Raw genomic sequence first — 21,913 nt, forward strand, 5'->3', positions numbered from 1 at the left:
CACTAGTTGGTCTGTGATTGTTTGAGTGTTTGTGTGTAAGGAAATCCACATCCATATTTTTGAAACTAGTGAATGAATAATTACTGCTGTAGATTCTTTAGCACTGTCGATGAAATCTGCAGGCCAAGCACCCAAGGCCCTATCCTACTAAGAGCCTGGAATGGAGATGAACCTATCAGAGGCAGTTAACACCCATGGGAAGGTATACTCTGAAGATATCCTCAACTACAAATCTGTCCTTAATGTGATTGTCCATAACTGCATCCCACAGCAACCTATTCAACCACTGACTAAACATATATCTGAAAGGCCAATCCTTATTTTAAAAAAAGCCCTTGCCAACAAACTTGGCCGTGACGAGCTTCAGACATGAATTCATAATTTCATCGTCCACATGTAGGAAGACAATGATATACCAGACAACTCCAAAGGTTCTTTAATCATGCTCTCTTCAATACAAGAGATATCTATTTGCAGTAAGCACAGAGAGGTCTTCCTACAATCTTTCACAAAGAAATTGGTTACCAGGGTTTTCCAACCACCTTCTCCCAGTGGCTGAAGGGCTCTTCCTGAATGGCAGAATAGATTGCATCAACATAGAGACATAGTGCAGATGATCTTCAGTTTGCAACAGCAATAAGAAAAATGGCAGAGAAACTTCAAAACTATACATGACCTTATTGACCTTTCAAGAGTCTTTGACTCCATCAATTTGTTGCTACCGAGGAAAATCCTCCTGAAATTTGGTTGTCTTTGGAAGTACATCATGGTTTTCCATTTGCATCACGACAGCCTCCAAAACTTGATCCCAACCAACAGGTCTCCACAGAGCTCATTTCTATATTGACTAGTGACAATCAAGACTGCATCATTGCCCCAACAATCTTGTCAATATATTTCAGCACCATGTTGTACTTTACTTCCTGTGGACTGGAGCTAATCTGAAGATCTAATTGGAAGCCATTCAATCTACCATGACATCAAAACCCCAAACTCAGTGATGAAATTCACCATTGGCTTCAATGTGCCAGCAGAGCCATCAGTTGTTTGAATAAAAGATCATTTGAATATCATATCCTTAGACCTGGCACAAAACTTATGGTCTGCTGTGTAGTCCCTACTACGCATATATCTGTGCTCTGGACTACCTGCAGCATGTACTTTAAGGTACTGAAAAGATACCAGCAATTATTTTTCTGTAAAATTCACCGGAAAGAAAAGAAAAGCAGCATTAGTGTCCTTTCCCATGCCAAAATTGCCATTGTTAAGGCCCTAATTACACCAAGTCAACTCAGATGGCTAAACACATAATATTTGGAACATACGAAGAAGGTGAATTCAAGTTTTTAGGTCATACTACGATTTACTGGATGATATTCCAAGGAACATGATAAATGAGAATATGCGCATCATCCTTTGAAATGCCAGCTATTATGCTGGGAATACAAATAACATATCAAGGAATACTGGTCATTATACTGGGAAATATCAAGTACCATACTGAGAATACCAGCCATTGTACCAAGCTCCTGACATGGGATTGATATAACAAGGATACCAAATGGATCTTCTAATGTCACTTATAAGAACATATTCACAATGATTTATGCTATTGGAACTGCATGCTGACTACCCGATGGAGAAGCCCTGCATTTTCCTTGACTTGACTAAGATCAGGAATTCCCAATATATTAAGATCTGAGATAAACTATTTCTCTGAAGCTCTGTTGTAGCATATTGATAGTAAGTCATCACCCTCGTCACTGATCACAAATATGTGTCTGATCGAGTGTAAATAACAGTCTTGAACTGAGAAGGAGTATTCTAATAAAAAGGAACATTATAAATTCTGAAAAAAATGTTTTTAACAAGCTGATCAGGGAAGTAAATGTTTTGCAGTAAAATGGCTGGGGAATGATTTAAAAGTCTGTGATTGGTTTCACAGCATGTGACACAATGTCTTGTTCCCCATCAAACATCACACGTCAACACCAGTCACTGAAAAATGTTGCTCTCCCTCAAGTAGTATAGGTGCCACTGTTTAAAACATTCTTGCAAAATATGAATCACCAGACAACCAACATGTGACAAATCACATGAAGAATGCAAACCGTGCAGCAAATCACATAGAGGCCTGAATCAAATTTATTTCATCAGAATGCAAGACAAATATAGACATTGGCAGTATCTTTTTTGGTCAGTTATGTTCAGCAAGATAAGGATGACAGCATTTGAGAAAATAAGGTTTATGTTCATTCCCCCGTGACAATGCAGAATGTATTATAGTCTAAATATGTCGACAAATGAATAAGAAAATAAACATTTTAAAATAAATAACTAATGAAGCTGCTTATTAATCATTTTCAAGAATTATGCTTAAAAAAACAACCAGGAGAGTTCAAGGATCTCCTAGGGTTTATGAAGTGCTCCTTGAATGCTGGTATTTGTGACTCCAGGAAATCTAGGAGTGCAAAGAACTTCAGAACTGGGTTTTGATTCACAGCAGGATTGGGTCAGGGCTCTTTATTTTAACTATTTGAAGCAATTGGAGAGAAATATCAGCCTGAAAGCACCAACAAGGTTTAAAATGGGCCAAGAACATTATGGGATTGAGAATATCCTCCTCAATTCACTCAAAATGCTTTTGCAAGTGCTCCTGCAACCCCACAGCTTCTTTCAACATCAACCAGTTCCTGCCCTTAACAAAATCTCCTTGTAGGATAAACAGCACAGGTTAGGAGTGGAGGAAAAAAAATGTTACTGTCAGTGACTCCATTGATTTGGATGATGTTCTATAAATTATAGGTGAAAAATTACTTCAGAAAACATTAAATAATGAATTGTTCATTGCCACAAACTATACATTTGCTTTCTTAAAAATATTTAAGCCTCAAAATTGATTCAGAAGTGATAGGTTTTTAAATTAGATGTCTTCATATAAATGTAACTAATTAAAAAGATCAAAGAAAAATATCTATTGTAGAAACTTATCCTAAAATTAAAGTTCAAAATAAAAATACCATATATGGATAAGATTGTTTTGCCTTGGATAGAAAATGCAAACTATAAAATACAGATACGTCAAGTGACACATCAAGTGAGATGAAAATAAGGACTATATCTCCACACAATTAATAATACCTGAAATAAAGTTTTAGTAAGGCATTTAATGCTATGTCATTAACTTCTTGAAATACTATCTCTGTCAGGAATGAAGTTTATGCATCTGATCAAACACTTTTTTGGAACATAATACTTCTTATCATCCTAGGTCAATACCAGAAATGTTTCATAAATCATAAAGTAGCAAATCCAAAACTTATGTAACAAGTAAAAAGGCCCCTCTCTCTCTCCAGCCAAGGTTGAATGGACCAAGTTTCTCAATGCACAATCTGCAGATGTTAAGCTCCTCAATTCTTCTCTGAGACAAATCAGGGAAGATTGTTTGTCTCCTGAGTCATGTTGCCAATATGCTGAGCAAGCGTTGGCACAACCAGCACAATCTATCAAGTTTTCTTTTTCTGGATTTTATTTTGTTGTTTTAACTGCACAATTTCTAACTTTATGTAAGATATTAATCTTCCATGTTAGAAAATGCTGACAGAATACTACCTCGAAACACCAGCCTGCTATTCTACAAGGACCCTATACATAATGCAAAGGCTATAAAACAGTCATAGAAATATAAAATGACTAAATATGCATATTTGACACATTTTTGCAAATAAAAATAAAAAGAAGAAATCAAAATAAAGTGTGAGATTTTACAGGCAGAACAATGCAATGCAGACTGAAAATTAATGGCACATTCATCCAAGTTTTAAAAAAATTACAAAATTGGCAGCTTTCCAAGGAATACAACTGGCAGCATATTTTCATTTGTATGCAAATAAGATAGAAGCAGAAAGCTCCTTGGCAATTTCCGATAAAAATTCTGTGGAATGCCTGTTAAATCTCTGGAAGGAACACAAGATTTTTTTTGCATGTATAATAAAAGGTCTGTCACTGGTTTATGGAATTTTGGCAAGTATTCAGAAAGCCTTCATCAAACTCCTTTTTGATTCTTCATTCTCTTTAGTTTTTCATCTCTTATATAGATCTCACTGCTCAGATATCAGGTATTATTCTTCATTAGATTGTATGTCATGATGTCTGATTTTCATCCTATTTATGGAGCTGAGATTAGGAATTCAGGATAATAGGGGGAAAATATATGAATCCTTTCAAAAGATATGAGTAGAGCTGTGTAATGGCTGTATAAATGGTCCAGAAATTCAGAGAATATCAGTTAACATCCCATCATAAAATTAAGAAAATTTGAAAAACCTGGAAGTAAAAAGTTTGAATTGGCAAAAGTAGTTGTGAAACTGTCAGGTTGTTGTAAAAGGGCCAACAGATTACTGATTTATTCCAGGGAAGGAAATCCAACACACTTGCTCATTCTGTCTTTATGTGACTTTGCACTCAAACCAATATGATTGCCTGTTAATTGCCATCAGGAGTTATATCAAAAGTCACTCCATTGTATCAGATTGTTAAAGTTTTCAAGAAGGCCCACCACTAACTTATAACAGATAGTAAATATCAATCTTTACCTGTAAAATTTCAATAATAATTTAAGATGCATTCCAACAATGCAACAATACACTATGTGTTTCCCTTGCTTTCTCTTGAGTTGTATTCAAAGTTTGGAAATGCTGGACAATTTTGACCTACACACACCAGTTTCCCTCCTCTCATCGGGATTGTCCATTGAATGATGAATATTCTCTTTTGGGTAATTACAATGCAAAATCCACTTTCAATGTGCATACTGGGTATTTCTTAAAAATAATGTGTTATTATAAGAAATTTGATCTTTATTGGTGACACCAGCCCTGTTTAGATTTTATTCACCTCTGCTGATTTTATATAATGAACAGAAATTGAACAACAGGTTGAAAACCAACTTTCAATGAAGTCTTGAATAACAACATTCTTTTGATACGACGTCGGGAAATTGAGAAGCCAAGAGAAAGTACTTTCTGCAGATAGCCCTCCAGCTGTTTGCTTCTTTAGCACAAAGAATAATGACTATTTTGCACTTATTTTGTTTGGGTTATCTCATTCAAATGCATCTGAGACAGTATAAATACATTTCTTGTGTAATGGTTTAGATACTGTACCTATCACCATGGACAGCTCCCACTATTTAGTGAACTTTGCATGGTTTATAATATTCCAATAGCATCACCAAATTAGTATGCATTATACTCAAATCATTACCTCTTCATTCTTTATCTCTGGAAAACAGCAGGGACTTGTTTCAGAATAGAGGACATTCTCTGTGAAAAGATTTATATAAATCTTGAAATTCTGCATAGATTTATGCAAATATAAGAATAATTTTCCAGGTAATTCAAAATATATTGTTTTCAAATTAAAGGAACACAATTCATTGACATATTAAACAGCTTGAGTTTTTTCCTCAATATCTAATTGCAGTTGAGTAAGTAATCCCTGTCAGAAGCATAACTGATCGATGACTTTTTTTTCATACAACCTTGTGACCTTAGTTTTCAATGTGATTTTGAACCATTCCACTGTTGTACAGTTTTTTGCTCATGCTGATAAGAAATAGGCTTAATTATACTATAAAATAAACTAATGCATGACATAAATTAGTTGTTCCTTCAACTAATATTAAGCAGAATGAGATGTTTCCAAAGGATAAGATAACTAATTTATTTATTATGTTATAAGTCTGTTGATTAGTTTTGATTAACTTGGTTACTTTTCTGTAAATTATATTTGTGTCATTAAATAGGGTGTTAAATCCAGTGCCAGTGTGCCCTGATTTTTCTTTGCACTTGTTACATATATGCAAGATCAAAACTTAGAAATTTGCATTTCTGGCCAGTAAAGGTTGAGGTGGGGGAGTGACATTTTCCTGTTTCATTAGCTAACTTTTGGAGCACAATAAGCACACTCCTGGCAGGAAAGCAGTTTGAACATCCCATCCCAAATGGCCAACTTGCAGGACTCTTGACTGCCAGCAACATTTGTTTGGATATTATTCCAATGATTTAGTTCTTTTAACCTCTTGGGGTGTCCTCTACATTACCAGTGGCAAGCCCTCCGGGGTACTTAACATTGTTACAACACCTTACTCCAAAGGATAAATTATAGCACAGGCAGTTCGTACACAGCCATAGCAATATATTTATATCTGCACTTTAAAAGAAAACAAACTGAGTTATGGCACTTCTGTAAACTGGATCTTAACGGCGTTAAGGCATTGTCCAATTTCATGTTTTACATCACACTAGACGCCGCTGTGCTACATATCCCACCTATTTTGCTCCAGGAAGTCAGCTTGCTGTGTAAAAGGACTCACCAGCCCGCCATTTCCTCTGTGTGAACAAGCAGGCCAGCTTCCAGAGACAGGTTGTGCATATGGCAATAACGCGGCTTTTCAGTGTAAAAAGGGTAATAGTCTAGGGGGTCATGAAGAAATAGAATCAGGTTAAAAATGTATTGTAATGTTACCAGTGTTAACGGTTGAAGATTTGCTGATTTGCTGCACTGCAAATAAAAAAGGGAAATAACATTGAAACATGATGATTACTAGCTTTAGTTTGCAATGGGTTTCACCATTCCTGTTTCTTTTCACCATACTTTAGCTTTATATTTTCTGAGGATTATGTTTCAGTTGATCTATCATGCAGGGTCAGGAATAGCAATTTAAAAAAATGCTTTGACTTACAGGATCTCTGTAAAAATGATTTTTAAACAGATTTTTGAGAATTCTTTGGTTATACAGTATTTTAAATTATCATGTCGATTTATTCCAATAGCTCTCTTTTGTTATCTTTTCATTAACACATGAGCAGATTCCAACAGATTTTACATATTTGGGGAATGAGCAGGTAGCATTGTATAAATATGTCAACAGTGATCTGATTGGAAATGTTTAAATTTCTTTCTTTACCTCTTTACTACTATTCTGAGGGAATGCTGCATTCAATTTCAGAATTGTGCATTTTTATTTCCTTACAAATGTATTAATGCTTTCTTGTATGAGAGAATTTTTTCCTTAGTGAGGAATCTTCTTTCATGGGCTCAAAATATCAGGCAGTTTTTGCCAAAGACTGAAGTGGACATGATCCTCCATGTCATATAGCCAGACTCCAAAAGGGTTCCATACACTATGTTTCTGTACCTATCGGCTAAACAAGTGTGGTGGAAATAACCCAGGAAATAATCTTTTGCGAGTTCGTCTTCCAAAACAAAAGTAATGACTGTGAATAAAAAGCGTTAGTGCTGGGCTGGCAGATAAATAGGAATAGCTTGAGGCTCGGAGCAGAGCTTTACTTACAATTCAAATTAAACTGTCAAATTTGTCAAGAAGGCAAATGTGCCTTTACTATTGGCTGCCAGCTATCACATTAACAGTGATTTTGAATTTCAATTGTCTTGTACGACAGAATCTGTAATGTTGCCAGATGTTTTGGGGCAGTCCCTTCAGGTTTATTCACTCCTTCTCAATTCTCAAAATGTACTTTTTGCAAATCTACTGATGACTTTTCACTAGATTTACTCAATTATCAGTTATCAAACACGACACATCAAAAGTCTATGTTGATAGGCTACTTCGTATCAAATAATTGAAATATATGGAAATGTTTTGGAGAAATAAACTCAGACATTTTTTGAAGGGGCAGTCCAACATTATTACGTTATTTTATCTTGCACAATGTCTTCCACGCTATTAATTTCCCACCAAGTTGCTGACTGGCTTTGGGCAATATTAACATAAAACAAATTAATGGGAGGTCTATGAGAGTCCCCCTAAGCAAGCCATTATTCAATTGAAATGTGAAAAACTGCACATATTGGAAATCTAAAATAAAAACAGAAAATGCAGGAAATGTCACACCTCCTCTATTTCAATCATTGTTCTTATTTTGTTCTGTGACTGTGAGCAATATCACCATCACTACAATTGTTGCCTAATTCTATGAAAGTTTTTGTTTTATTCATTCAAGGGTTGTAGGTTTTGCAGTTAAGCTAGAGTTTAATTATCTTTCTGTATTGTGGAGGGTCATGGCTGTCACGTGCCAACACTGCCCATTACCATCCATCCATTAGTGCACACCTTTCAGTACTCTTGTTCTTGTTCTTGGGCCATTGGCCTTTGTAATCAATTAGAGCCATTAGTCCCTGTAGATGACCTGGGCTAGACTCCCCAACCCTCCAGTACTATAAAGGGCATCAAGTGCACTTGCCTCTTCCTCTTTGCCATCTCCGAGGGACCATCCTGCTTCACTCCAGGCTGAGTACCATGGAATGGCACTGGAAAGATCATTTGGTAAGGTGCACACTGGTAAAGGGTTGGGAGAGTCTTAGGTAGTGTCCCGATTAGAATAGAGCCATGCCTGCACTGACTCAAGGGGTAGCAAGTATCATTGTTTTTCTTTATTGTTTGTATGAAACAGCACTGAATACTCTACTTCATTGGTTTTGTGTGTGTGTGTGTGTGTGTGTGTGTGTGTGTGTGTGTGTGTGTGTGTGTGTGTGTGTGTGTGTGTGTGTGTGTGTGTGTGTATTTGTGTGCGCGCGCGTGCGTTCGTGTGCACATGCATGCACCTTATCCCTGTTGCCTTCTTCCCATGCTTGTCTTCTGTAAATGTAATTTACTGCCAGACTGGGTTCAGAGTCCTTGCTTTTGAGACCCATTGAATCTGTTCCCTCACTCACAACAATCAAATTTGTTCCCTCACTCACAATACCATCCCTAATTGCCCTTGAGATTGAAGGGGTGAGCTTACTTCTTGAACTGCTGCAGTCCTTGAATTGCAGATATTCTAACAGTAAATAGAAAAAATATACCATCAAATAAAATAAATATTCTTCCTGAGCCACTGCAATTTGAAGTGTTCACAAACCCTCCATGGAATTCTGCAGTATTTATCCACTAACAATAAAGGACAGTTACATGCTGATATTGAATGATCGTAACAAGATGCTCTCATTATGCAGTTTTATATTGATGCAAAGCATTTCCTTTTTAAATCTTTTGAGAAAATTGCTATGGGTTGGATGCAAATTGCATGATGTAGCCTATCTTGCTGATTGGATTTCTGATGGTCCTTAAATCTTAAAGTCTGTTAGTTATGAGTGCATTAAAGATTAGTGCTGGCAGCAGCTGTCTACATAGATAGGAATAAACTTAAGCCGGATCAGTAACTGGTCCAGAAGTGTAACAGCATATAGACCAGCCTGGCTAAAGTGTTACCTAAAAAAAAACATGATTTCGAAACATCCAGAAGAGCTTGTTGTAATGCAGCAGCAACAATACATCTGTAAAGTATGAATACAACTACATAAGCCTCAACGATGCACTTGATACTGGCATTCCTATGGTAGGATGTGTTGGAGAAATGTTGACAAAGCCAGTTATCTCCTGCTGAATTGTAAATCTATTACAACACTGTAACCCGAAATCAATTGTTATATCTTTGCTCCATCTCAAAATTCTAGTGCTGACAGAGAGCAATAGCATTTTGTGGACACTGGAACTCAATCAATCTAGATTCATCTCTTCATTCTTCATTTACATATCATTGCCCATCATCTGTCCAATGACTCAAGACAGATAGGATACAAATGAAATCAGATTATTTCTTGACCACAACTATTTAATTCATTACTTATGAAAGATCTTCTTTGAGGTTTAGCTTGATGAATCTCCAGGTTAATTTGTTTGCATCTCTATCATTTTAACACAATATGTAACTCTGGCCTTACTATGGTTGATCCACTGCAAAAATGCAACATGGAACTGAACAATGGAAATAGTGAGGATACAATCTCTTTGCTTCTGCTGAAATCAGTACACGTTTCTTTCAAAGTAATATGCAGTTCCAGATAGAATTCAGATGTCAGATTTATTGTCAGAATATGTACATGACATCACATCCAACTCAGAGAATTCCCACTAATTGGTGGAGTAAAAATTAACTGCGTACAGCGTGAACATGTAAACAATCAAAAGAGCTGTAAACAGATAACAAATGCAAACACGATGCCATTGGTGTGTTGGGTCCAGGAAATATCCTCCGAGATAGTGACTCCTAAGAACCTAAGCGTGCTCACCCTCTCCACCTCTGTATACCTCTGGCTTTCCTGAAGTCAGCAATCAGCTCCTTAGTTTTGGTGACATTGAGTGCAAGGCTGTTATTGATGCACTATTCAGCCAAGTTTTCAATCTCCATCCTGTATGCAAATTCATCCCCATCATGTGTGTGTGTGTGTGTGTGTGTGTGTGTGTGTGTGTGTGTGTGTGTGTGTGTGTGTGTGTGTGTGTGTGAGAGAGAGAGAGAGAGAGAGATTGAGAGAGAGAGAGAGATAGAGAGAGAAATTAATGAGAAAGGAAATTGTTGATGGAGAAAGAAGTTCTTCTGTGATAAACTGACTCCTTATGGCTAATGTAGCCTGACTGCATTATTATGTATCTCCAAGCCTATATTCCGTGAGTTTTTAAAATCACATCTCAGTGAAAATTATGGTTTGGAAAAATATATATGCATATAATATAAAAAAGATTCTGGTAGGTGGGAGAAGATTATTGACAGTCATTCCTTCTAAGGTTTCAAATGAGTAACAAAGAGCTTGAGGCTTGCTCTCACTGATTGTGACTATGTCTGAACTCCCTCAGTTGGACATCTTCTTATAATCCACTCCCACCCATCCAGTACTTTCTGTACCACTGCATTTCTCATGACAGTTCAGCATTTTATCCGAGAGAATGTATCACAATGCAGCATTAATATTGTAGGCAGAATTTTAAACTGCAGGTGTGCGTGGGTTTAGGAGCAAGTGGAATAAGGGTGGCAGAGGTTCAAGCTGAGAAATCTGACGGTGTGCTGAGAAGCTGACAACAATCCTCTGATTTACACATTAATTGCAGTGTGTTAGGATTTGTGCAAACAATATCTTTGGAAAAGATGGAATATCAATTTCAATATATTAATTATTCAATAACAGTGACACTAACACAGATATGGCAATCTGGCTTTCTCAGAAAGTATCAACTAAAATATTGCAATAACATGCACTAACCAAGGGACATGACAGGGAAACGGCAATAGGTATGGAAAACCAGCATATGTTTTCATATCTGCTTCTAAGAGTTTGTTAACAACATCAGTGCTACATGTCTTAAATAATAGTTTTTGACTGTAGATCTGTTCTCATGTGCTATAATCTGTCAGATCAACACTGCATCAATTACATGCATGTGCCAATTTAGGTGCTCACAGGTGAACCAGAAATATTTACCTCTTACCTTTGAGCCTGAGTTCCTTCCCCTTCCTCCCTCCTCTCGTTCCCCACCGCCTCCCACCATCTTTTATTCATGTGGTTGCCTGCTCTTTGCTCCTACCTGATGAAGGGCGCAGGCCTGAAACATTGGTTACCCTTTGCTTACAAGATGCTGCATGACCTGTTAAGTTTCTCCCACACTTCTGTGCATTCCTCTACAATTCCAGGGTGTGCAGATTTTCTTGTTTAACTGGAATTGTCTGTGCCTGAAGTGGATCTATTTCAGATAAAAGTTTGTCTGGTGAGACATATGAACTGAAGAGTTCAATGAACAAAGATATCAAATGCCTCTAAGTGCAAGGATATCTTGAAGAACTGGGTGTATTTTGTGGTGTGACTTTTCATACATCGTTGTAACAGAGGCTGCCATTAGTTGAGAGTTGCAGCTTTCAAAGTGATCTGTTGAGAGCTCTGCCTTTTTAAATTACTTCTGCAAGTAGCCACTCTAAAAAGCCTGAGAACTATATAATAACTCTACTGCAATTCAATGTGGGTTGCTTCACATTGTGCTACAAAGCGAGTCTGATTCTCCATTATAGTCGGCACCTCCATGACGATCATTAAATATGTAAATTGACATACTCATTGTTGGTGGCAAACTGCTGGTCTGATGTATCCATTTTACAATCACTTAAATTTGTTTAGCAAATGCAGAATGTGTTATTATGCCAGTTAGTACAATTAACATAATAGTAAAGTCAATGTTACCATTAGTCAGTAATCCTCTCAGCATTTTGCAATGTCTGCTGTTTATGTAACTGGTAGCCCCCCCCCACATCTCCATCGGGCACACAAAACTCAAAACGGTCAACCAGTTTACCTATCTCGGCTGCACCATTTCATCAGATGCAAGGATCGACAACGAGATAGACAACAGACTCACCAAGGCAAATAGCGCCTTTGGAAGACTACACAAAAGAGTCTGGAAAAACAACCACCTGAAAAAACACACAAAGATTAGCGTATACAGAGCCGTTGTCATACCCACTCTCCTGTTCGGCTCCGAATCATGGGTCCTCTACCAGCATCACCTACGGCTCCTAGAACGCTTCCACCAGCGTTGTCTCCGCTCCATCCTCAACATTCATTGGAGCGACTTCATCCCTAACATCGAAGTACTCGAGATGGCAGAGGCCGACAGCATCGAATCCACGCTGTTGAAGATCCAACTGCGCTGGGTAGGTCACGTCTCCAGAATGGAGGACCATCGCCTTCCCAAGATCGTGTTATATGGCGAGGTCTCCACTGGCCATCGTGTCAGAGGTGCACCAAAGAAGAGGTACAAGGACTGCCTAAAGAAATCTCTTGATGCCTGCCCCATTGACCACCGCCAGTGGGCTGATATCGCCTCCAACCGTGCATCTTGGCACCTCACAGTTCGGCGGTGTTAGGTAAAAACATCATGAGCTGGGAATGTAGAGGGAGTCACCCAGTGCTGGGCCGTAACAAGATGCAGTTGTGACCTTGTACTCTCAAGATAAGAGTGGGGATGACAAATTGATGTGCAGGAGGCTAGCAGAGAGGGACAGCAACAGTTTATTCATTGGACAATGTCATGGTATGATAATTTACTAAGTACGTATCCTAAGGTATATAAAAAACACCACTTGCTGATAACGGCAGAATGCGCCTTCTCCAACTAACACTGTTAGTTGCAAGTGTTACAATCCGGCAATAAAGAACAAAGAACCTTGATTTCGACTCAGTCTGGTGTTTGACTCACTCATTCATGAACAAAGCAGACCTAACAGCGGGCAGCAACCTCCTTTGAAGAAGACCGCAGAGCCCACCTCACTGACAAAAGACAAAGGAGGAAAAACCCAACACCCAACCCCAACCAACAAATTTCCCCCTGCAACCGCTGCAACCGTGTCTGCCTGGCCCTCATCGGACTTGTCAGCCACAAACGAGCCTGCAGCTGACGTGGACATTTACCCCTCCATAAATCTTCGTCCGCGAAGCCAAGCCAAATAAAGATACATGTACTGTTTACTTCTACCCCAGGTTCAATGTTTAAACAAGACAACAAAGTATCTCGATCCACTTAACATTTGATAATGTTATTTTGTCTTTGATTGTGTCATTGCCCACTTGCAATGATTCTCCATCAATTTTATTCTTAGCTATAACAGCAATTTGATGAATATTCCTCCGATGTTAATATAAAAGTGCTGGCGTCACTAGGTGCTATATCCGAATGACCTCTGACTTAGCCTATCTCAGCACAGAAATTATGTTAATTACTAGCAATCACATCCAGGTCCATAGAATCCTGATCCTATGGTCACTCATCCATGCCTCAGCAAAGTCACCTTCTTTTGATGTCACAATCTATCTAGTAATGAAAAGTAACATCATCTTTCAATTTAATTCAAATAATTAAGATAGTGTGACATTCAGGACAATTGCCCATCAACTAGTAATAAGAGAAACAATATCTATAAGAAATGACAACAGGTTTTATTTATCCTTTTTATTCACTAATAATAAGTGCAAGAGTTAGTATGTACATACGAAAATGAAATATTGCTTTTAAAGCATCAATTTGTTACATTGATTCAAATTGCTTGGAATTGGAGATAATTCAAATCCTAGAATTTCACAAAATAAATTGTAATGTTAGTTTGGTCAGAGAGAGTCCAGAGTGAAGGTTACAATATTTTTCTAGATCTAACAAGGAAAACTTTAAAAAGACAGGAAAGCTGCCCTTCTGCCAGAACACCTCCCCAATTACAGATAAACATTCATAAAAGTGATACATTGAACGGTTCTTCCCGTCCAGAAACAGAATTAAGAAAAAAACCTCAACAAAAATTATCATGAAAAAAATTAATGTAATACATTCCATGAAATAGAACTCAAACAGGCCACCTTTAAGAGTCTTACCATGGTTTCAACAGCATGTTAATTTCACCATCAGAAGAGAGAACAGCCTGGATCAGGTGTTCACCAACATCCCTGGTGTGAACAAGGCTGCATCCCACCCCACCTTGGTTAATTGGATCACATATCCATCCTGCTAACCCTGGCATACAGATTGCTGGCAAAGCTAACTATGTCAGTTTGCAGGGAGATCAGAATGTGGACAGCAAGGGTGGGACACAGCAGTGCTACAAGACTGCTTTGAGACTATGGACTGGAGCTGTTTCAAGGAAGTGGCCATCTACAACAGACCTGTAAACATCGAGGAGTGCACAAACTCAGTGACTGGCTACATCAGCGAGTGAACTGAGGATGTCACCAAGATCAAATGCTTCACAATCTAGGCTAACCAGAAACTAAGGTTGGATGCAGAGGTCTGGGCACTTCTCAGAGCTTATGATGCTGTCTTCAGGATAGGAGATAGGATTGCACTAAGATCAGGGCTGAACTCTCCCGTGCAATCTGGAAGGCAAAGCGGGGGTACACACAGAAGATCCACAGACAGCTGTGCAACACTGGTGACACGAGGCGCATGTGGCAAAGCATCAAGATCATTACAAATCACAAGCCAATCTTGCAAATTAAGGACCACGCCTCCCTTGTGGAAAGACTGAACATCTTCTATACATGGTTGGATGAGAAGAAAACTCCATTTCCCCTGTTGAACGGATACCCTGTATAGAGTGGAGAGCCCCAAGTTCCTTGGAGTTCACTTAACTAATAACATATCGTGGATACTCAACATCTCCTTACTTGTCAGGAAGGTGCAACACTAACTGAGAAGACTGAAGTGGGCAAGGTTACCATTCACCATTATCTCAACCTTCTACAGCAGCTCTATCAAGAGTGTCCTGGCTGGCTGCATCACAGCATAATAAAGTTGCTGCAGAGAAAAGGATCAGAGGTCAATTCACAGGACCATAAGAATGGCAGAGAGGATCAATGGAGTCTCCTTCCCACCAACCCCACCCACCCCCCCATCGAAGTGATCTACTGGGATCATTGTCAGAAGAGGGCGTGCAAAATCATTGAGGACCCCTTCCATGCAGCATCCTTCAGCTAGTCCATCAGGAGTATAAGAGCCAGCACCACCAGGAACAGCTTCTCCCATGGGCAATGAGAATTCTGAACGAACAAAGGAACAGCTCACACCAGCCATCCGAGATGCTCATATTCATGAAACTATATTTATTTGTATCGATAAAATACTTGTTCTGCACATGTATGTGTGTTTTGTCTGGTTGTGCGTTTGGCATCAGGGCCCAGAGAATGTTGTTTCATTAGGTTGTACTTGTACAATCAGATGACAATAAACTTGACTTGTCTTAACTGGTGAAGATAAAGTCTTTCCACAATACTAGCTGATCAGCTAAGTATTTCCTAATCAGTACACTATTCAACTCCAAGTTGAATTCTGATCCATTCTGTTCCCAATTCTAACTCTGCAACACAGTCTACCTGTCTCTTGTCATCAACAGCTGAAATAGCGACAGTATACATTTCTTGGCACCATTAATTATTTTAATTCTCCTCTGAATAGTCTCCTATTCCTAAATTCTGTAAATTTAGGATTTACGAAAATCTCTAAAATCCACCAATAACATTGCAAACATTGTAAGATTTGAGTGGAATCAAAACATTACTTAAGTTTTTAATAAAGCACTTCATATCCTCTAGATGTCTTGCACACCTCTTACCATAAGATGAAGTACAAAAGTGAAAGAATGGTTCACTCTGATATTCTACTACATCAAAATCTTTATCTTTTTACTATGGAATCCAAAAGGAATAATCAGAAGTTTACAGACCTATTGTTAATATCTCCAGTCACATAAACTGCATTGAGTTTCTTCCCTTCCCTATCACCTCATAAATTCTCGATTAAGATGGGTGCACTTAGTTCACTATAGATGGTGGAAGACTTTGGAGAAACAAAGCATAAATTAACTTTTCTTTTTGCAAGAAGCTTAGTGATGGTATGCATAATTAATCAGGGTATAGCTGTCATATTTGATGACAGATTGTGCAGCTTTGTGAACAGAAGACCGAGTAAGTCCAATGACAATTCCTGTAATGATCTTCATTGCAAAGACTAAATTACCATAATGCTGTGCAGTGAACTATATCCAGGGCTGAACAATGTGGAAAGAAAGAGCAATCAAGTTTCAGATCCCACTGAAAATGTTAATGTTCCTTCATTATACATTTCAGAACCATATCATTCTTGAAACTGACAGTTTGCGGTGAATGTAGAACTGATGAGTGTCACCAACATATGACACAGGACTGTGTTTGCACCATTGAAAAGGTGAGTTGTGTCAGACAGTTCAGAAGCTGCTCATTAATTAACAACTGGTGCAAACTTCACCAGCAAATTCATTCAAATCATTATGTAATTAACCCACATATTCATGATATATCATCTTCCAATAGATGATTAAAGGGTGATCTATCTGAGGTACGATGATGATTAAAGTTCATTGGTTAGGCAGAAAGAAAATATTTCCTCTGTTTAAAGTCCAAAATTTGGGAAAATAATCTTGGAACTGGAGCTTGGTGGTATTATCAAAAGCATTCTTCCTTTAAAGATCAGTAGAAATTTGGTGTTCTCCCCAAAAATCATTTACAAGTTGGAGGTCTGTCAAAAATTCCAGAATTGTGGTGGACGGAGTTTGTTGGGCAAATGTATTAATTGTTACACAACGAAAGAGCATAAAATAACATAAATAGAATTAATATAAGATCAGACATGATCTAACTGAATGACAGTGTAAACTTTTTCTCTTACGTTCCTAAAATGAAAATCAATGATTAGAACAGCAATAATATTAAGCATGAGTGCAGGTGACATATAGGATTATTTAAATTCACTCCAACTGTAAAACATTTTTCAAATAAAGGTTTAATATTTTGAGCTTTTCTTTAAATGAAAGTAGCAAGCATTTTCAGGCTCACCATGCATTATTTTGGCTAAAAAGGAACAAGAATTCAGTAACTTCAATGTGGGAACACCAACAACTTTATATTAAAAAAATAATAAAAATAGATTAGGCTGTCATCTTACTATGGGGTTGTCAATATTTCTCTCAAGAAATATATGAGGAGAGACTCTCACTTTGGCAATATCTTCTTCTTTGGCTTGGCTTCGCGGACAAAGATTTATGGAGGGGTATGACCACGTCTGCTGCAGGCTCGTTGGTGACTGACAAGTCCGATGCGGGACAGGCAGGCACGGTTGCAGCGGTTGCAGGGGAAAATTGGTGGGGTGGGGTTGGGTGTTGGGTTTTTCCTCCTTTGTCTTTTGTCAGTGAGGTGGGCTCTGCGGTCTTCTTCAAAGGAGGTTGCTGCCTGCCGAACTGTGAGGCGCCAAGATGCACGGTTGGAGGCGAGATCAGCCCACTGGTGGGGGTCAATGGGGCAGGCACCAAGAGATTTCTTTAAACAGTCCTTGTACCTCTTCTTTGGTGCGCTTCTGTCTTGGTGGCCAGTGGAGAGCTCGCCATAGAACACGATCTTGGGAAGGCGATGGTCCTCCATTCTGGAGACGTGACCCACCTACAATGTGCAAAAACGTCAGTCCAATCAGTATGGAATTATCACTGTTAGGAATCATTCTGGCTGCCTTAGTTCGTGCATATGACAAAATGTAGCGGAATGTAGCAGCTCACTGAAGGCTTAATCGAACCAGCTCAGGAGGTTCCAAATGATGTCATGACGTCACAATGTGATGACATCATTTGGAACGAACGGAGTTTTAAAAAGTTGCGTGTGACTAAGTAAGTAACTTTGACTGAACTTCGACTCGACTATGTCTGATCATTTTCTCGTTCTTCATTTTCGCACTGCAATACAGTTGCTACATTGGTAACCCCAACAGGCCCAAATGGATTTTGGACCCAACAAGAACAACACAGTGGTTTCACTCAAACTACTTATCTTTAGCGCCACTCAACCTGAAGTTTGGTTTGAGCAGATTGAGGCACAGTTCCACATTCACAAGATAGAAGTGGACGCCACTAAGTACTATCATGTGGTAAATGCCCTCAACCAGACACAGCTGGTCAAGACCCACCAGCTCTCAGCAAGTAAGAAGCCCTAAAAATCCTCCTTCTCTGGATTTAGAGTCTTTCAAGAAGCGAGTTAGCTGCATGGCTCCTCCATATCAATATCCTGGGAGTCTGCACCCCTGCGGAGTTAATAAACAACATATTGGCACTGGCAGACGGCCATAGGCCTTGCTTACTCCTCGAGCAGAAGTTTTTAGAGCATATACCAGAAGACATCCATCTCATGTTGGCTGATGAGGACTTTGATAACCCTCGGACAGTGGCTGTGGGGAGTCACGTGATGGAATAGTGGCTGGTCGAGTGGAACCAGCCCTCTCCAGAGAAAAGAAAAAAAGTTTGAAAAAACAGAGCTCAATGAACAGAGAAGAGAAAGAAGATGGCAACCAAAAGAGAAAAAGTAAGAATAACAGAGAAAAGGGAAGAAGGAAAATCACTGGATAAGAAAGAAGAAGGCCTTACCTGCATGTCAGAGCAGAGAGCCACCGTGGAGAGGAGCGGCCGATCTCTGATGTTGGTGAGTCCCCAGAGGAGCGGTGTCCTCCCAACCAGCGGACTTCAAAAATGGCTCCCAGAGCCAAGAAGAGGTGTGCAACTGCACATGCGGGAAGAGTTACGCATGTGCAGTTCGCAAGTAAAAGAAAAAGTTAATGCTGGCGGGAGGGGGACTTAGCTGAGGAGCAGCCAGGTGCGGAGCGACCAGTTGAGAGATGCCCAGTATCAGGGCATTCGGCTGGGGGAAGTAAGCAAGAAAGAAGAAAAGAAGAGTGGTGAGAAAGAGAATGAAGGGCTGGAAGAGGGTGAGCGGCAACAGGGAGACCGGCAGGGGGATGACCTGCGGCAGGAGGCCTAGCAGCAGGTCAGCCTGCAGCAGGGGGCCCAGCAGCGGGTAGACCTGCAGCGGGAGGCCCAACAGCAGGAGACACAGCAGCTGAAGGCCCAGCGAGGATGCAGAAGCAGCTCATCAGAGAAGGATGAAGATACACAGATACAGAGAAGAGAAGAAGATGACACAGACATAGATACAGACACAGAAGAAGAGGAGGAAGAAATCCAAGAATTTCAAAGGAAAGAAGAAGGTAAAATAGAAGGACAAAATTTAGATAAAGCCTTTTTTGAAGAACAAATGAGGTCATTAAAAGAATGGCTATCATTAGAATTTAATTCAATCAAAAGAAAAATGAAAAGAGCTGAAGACAGAATGCAAAGCTTAGAGTTGGTCATGACTGAAATAGGGAAAAGAGTAGAAAATGTGGAGGAACGAGAAGCTGCTGTAGAAATAGAGATAAACGATTTAAGAGGGAAGTTGGAAGAGAGCAAAAAAAATTAAAGAGACACTAGATTTATTGTCACAAAAAATTGACGTATTGGAAAACTACAGTAGGCGAAACTACATAAAAATAGTGGGTCTGAAAGAAGCAAAGAAGGGTCAGATATGAAGGAATTTATAAAAGGATGGATCCCAAAAATGCTGGGAATGACAGATTCACATGAAGAAATAGAAATCGAAAGGGCGCAAAGAGTACTAGGACCGAAACTGCCACCACATCAAAATCTGAGATCCATATTGCTAAAACTTCTAAGATATACAAGAGAAAACATACTGGAGCAGGCAAGAAAGAAGGTTAGAGAAGACAATAAGCCGTTGGAATATAAGGGACAAAAAATATTTTTTTACCCGGACATAAGCTTCGAACTTTTAAAGAAGAGGAAGGAATTCAACATGGCAAAAACAAACTTATGAAAGAAAGGTTATAACTTTATATTAAGACATCCAGCAGTACTCAAAGTATTTATTCTTGGGGAATGGAATAGACTGTTCTCAGACCCAAAGAAAGCCCAAGAATTTGCTGAACATTTGCAGGTCAGGAGAAGAGAGGAGGAGGAGTGACAAGAAGGATGACCGGCAAGAAAATATACAAAAATATGTAAAAATATAAAGTAAAGATAATGTATATATAAAGATATAAAAATGGATAAGAGAAGGGGAAGAAGAGGGAAAAAAAGAGAGAGAGCTTTGTTATGTGTAAAGGAAAATAGTGATCTCTGGGGGGGGGCTGGGGGTGGGAGAATAATTGTCACTGCGAAATCGGTTGACGCTTGTGAGTAAGTTCACAAACCGAATGGGAAGGAGAGTTATGGTTGCCATCAAGGGACAAGGGCAATCCAAGGAGGGGAGGTTCATTTGGGGTTAAAGGGTTATTGCTTGTGCAGATTGTTGGGGTATTTCATGTCTTAAGTGTGTTGTCATACATTGAGATTAAAAAGGAAAACTGAAAAAACAGTAATGGAAAAAAAGGGGATGGAGGTGGTGAAGAGGCGGAAAAGAAGTGAAAATAAAGATATAAGATGGCCACGTTGGACTACATGACTATAAACATTAACAGAATATATAACCAAGTTTAAGTGTATCCCATTGAAAAAAAAATCACATATAATTTAAAAGACAAAGTTACAATGTTTGGAAAAACCTGGGAAACATATATGGAACATAACAGAAAGAACAGGCCTCGGACCACCACCACCTAAAATGTTAAAAAGATAAACACGATCAGATTTAATGTGTATAAATAGATGATACATCTTTTTTGTTTGTATTCCTTTTGTATAAAGATGTTGTCTTATTGTATTTTATATGTTCAATATTTACTGTTTTTGGAGGGGGGTGGAAAGAGGGAAGGGAGGGAGGGGGAAAAAAAGAGAAGATGTCACTGTGAATATTTAAAGAGATGCATCTGTAAATATATTGGTTGATATGGTTCATAGTGCGATAAATAAAGAATTACAAAACAAAAAGAACAGTGGCCACCCATGCAAACATTCTGCGGCGTGTGAAACAGCAAGGTGCAAGGCCCACAGAAATTAGTGCTGCATCACACCTGTTATGGGCCCAGAGGACCCCAAAACTCAGCAGCAATAGAAATTCACCAAGACAAATAGTTACTTCAACAAAAGTTACTTTTAATTTTCTTTAAACATAAAAATAGGATTAAACTTTAACTTATTACTATTAACTTAACTTAATCTAACTTAACCCACTCATAATTCTAAGCACACATGTATGTAATGTGTACAAGTTCAGAAAAGTTATTTGATTCACAGTCCAATCTCACTTCTCACTCTTCCAAGTTCACTGGTATCCAACAATTCTTATACTGTGTACAGAATTTAACATTTATGAATTTTCACCAAGCTCTAATGCTTAATTGGTTACCGCTCAGGAAGGTTCTTGTCAGTTTCAGAGAGAGATTTGTTGCTCGTTGGACAAACACAAACTGATTCCCTCCGATCAGCTACTTCCGTGTCTTGCTGAAGAAACTTGCCCCATTAGGTTCTTCCAAATGATAACCTCTTCTTCTGCAGGCCACCACAAAGTTCTTTCTGTTTCCCTTATTTCAGGTGAAACACTTCAGCCAGCCATTTCCACTTGTATGGACAACAAGGGTTTTCAATTGGCTGAACTCAGAACTCACAACCCGTCTTCAAAATGGGGTTCAACAAGCTGCCAGTTTGCCATGTCTGCAGAAACCAGTTCTCTTTCTCTCTGGTCTTAGAGAAAGACT

The 21,913-nt window shown here is 38.9% G+C and overlaps 1 long non-coding RNA gene across 4 annotated transcripts in view; it reads right to left on the bottom strand.

The window, feature by feature from the left end:
• The window catches only part of LOC138754439 (uncharacterized), a 73,359-nt gene that overhangs the window by 24,694 nt on the left and 26,752 nt on the right, over positions 1 to 21,913 (bottom strand). For all 4 annotated transcript variants that reach the window (XR_011351763.1, XR_011351761.1, XR_011351767.1 and 1 more), the window contains one exon: positions 5,266 to 5,324. This is a non-coding gene — a long non-coding RNA (uncharacterized lncRNA). The remainder of the gene's footprint in view (positions 1 to 5,265; positions 5,325 to 21,913) is intronic.

The sequence above is a fragment of the Narcine bancroftii genome, chromosome 2 (genome assembly GCF_036971445.1).
Source record: "Narcine bancroftii isolate sNarBan1 chromosome 2, sNarBan1.hap1, whole genome shotgun sequence".
NCBI classification, from domain to species: Eukaryota; Metazoa; Chordata; class Chondrichthyes; order Torpediniformes; family Narcinidae; genus Narcine; species Narcine bancroftii.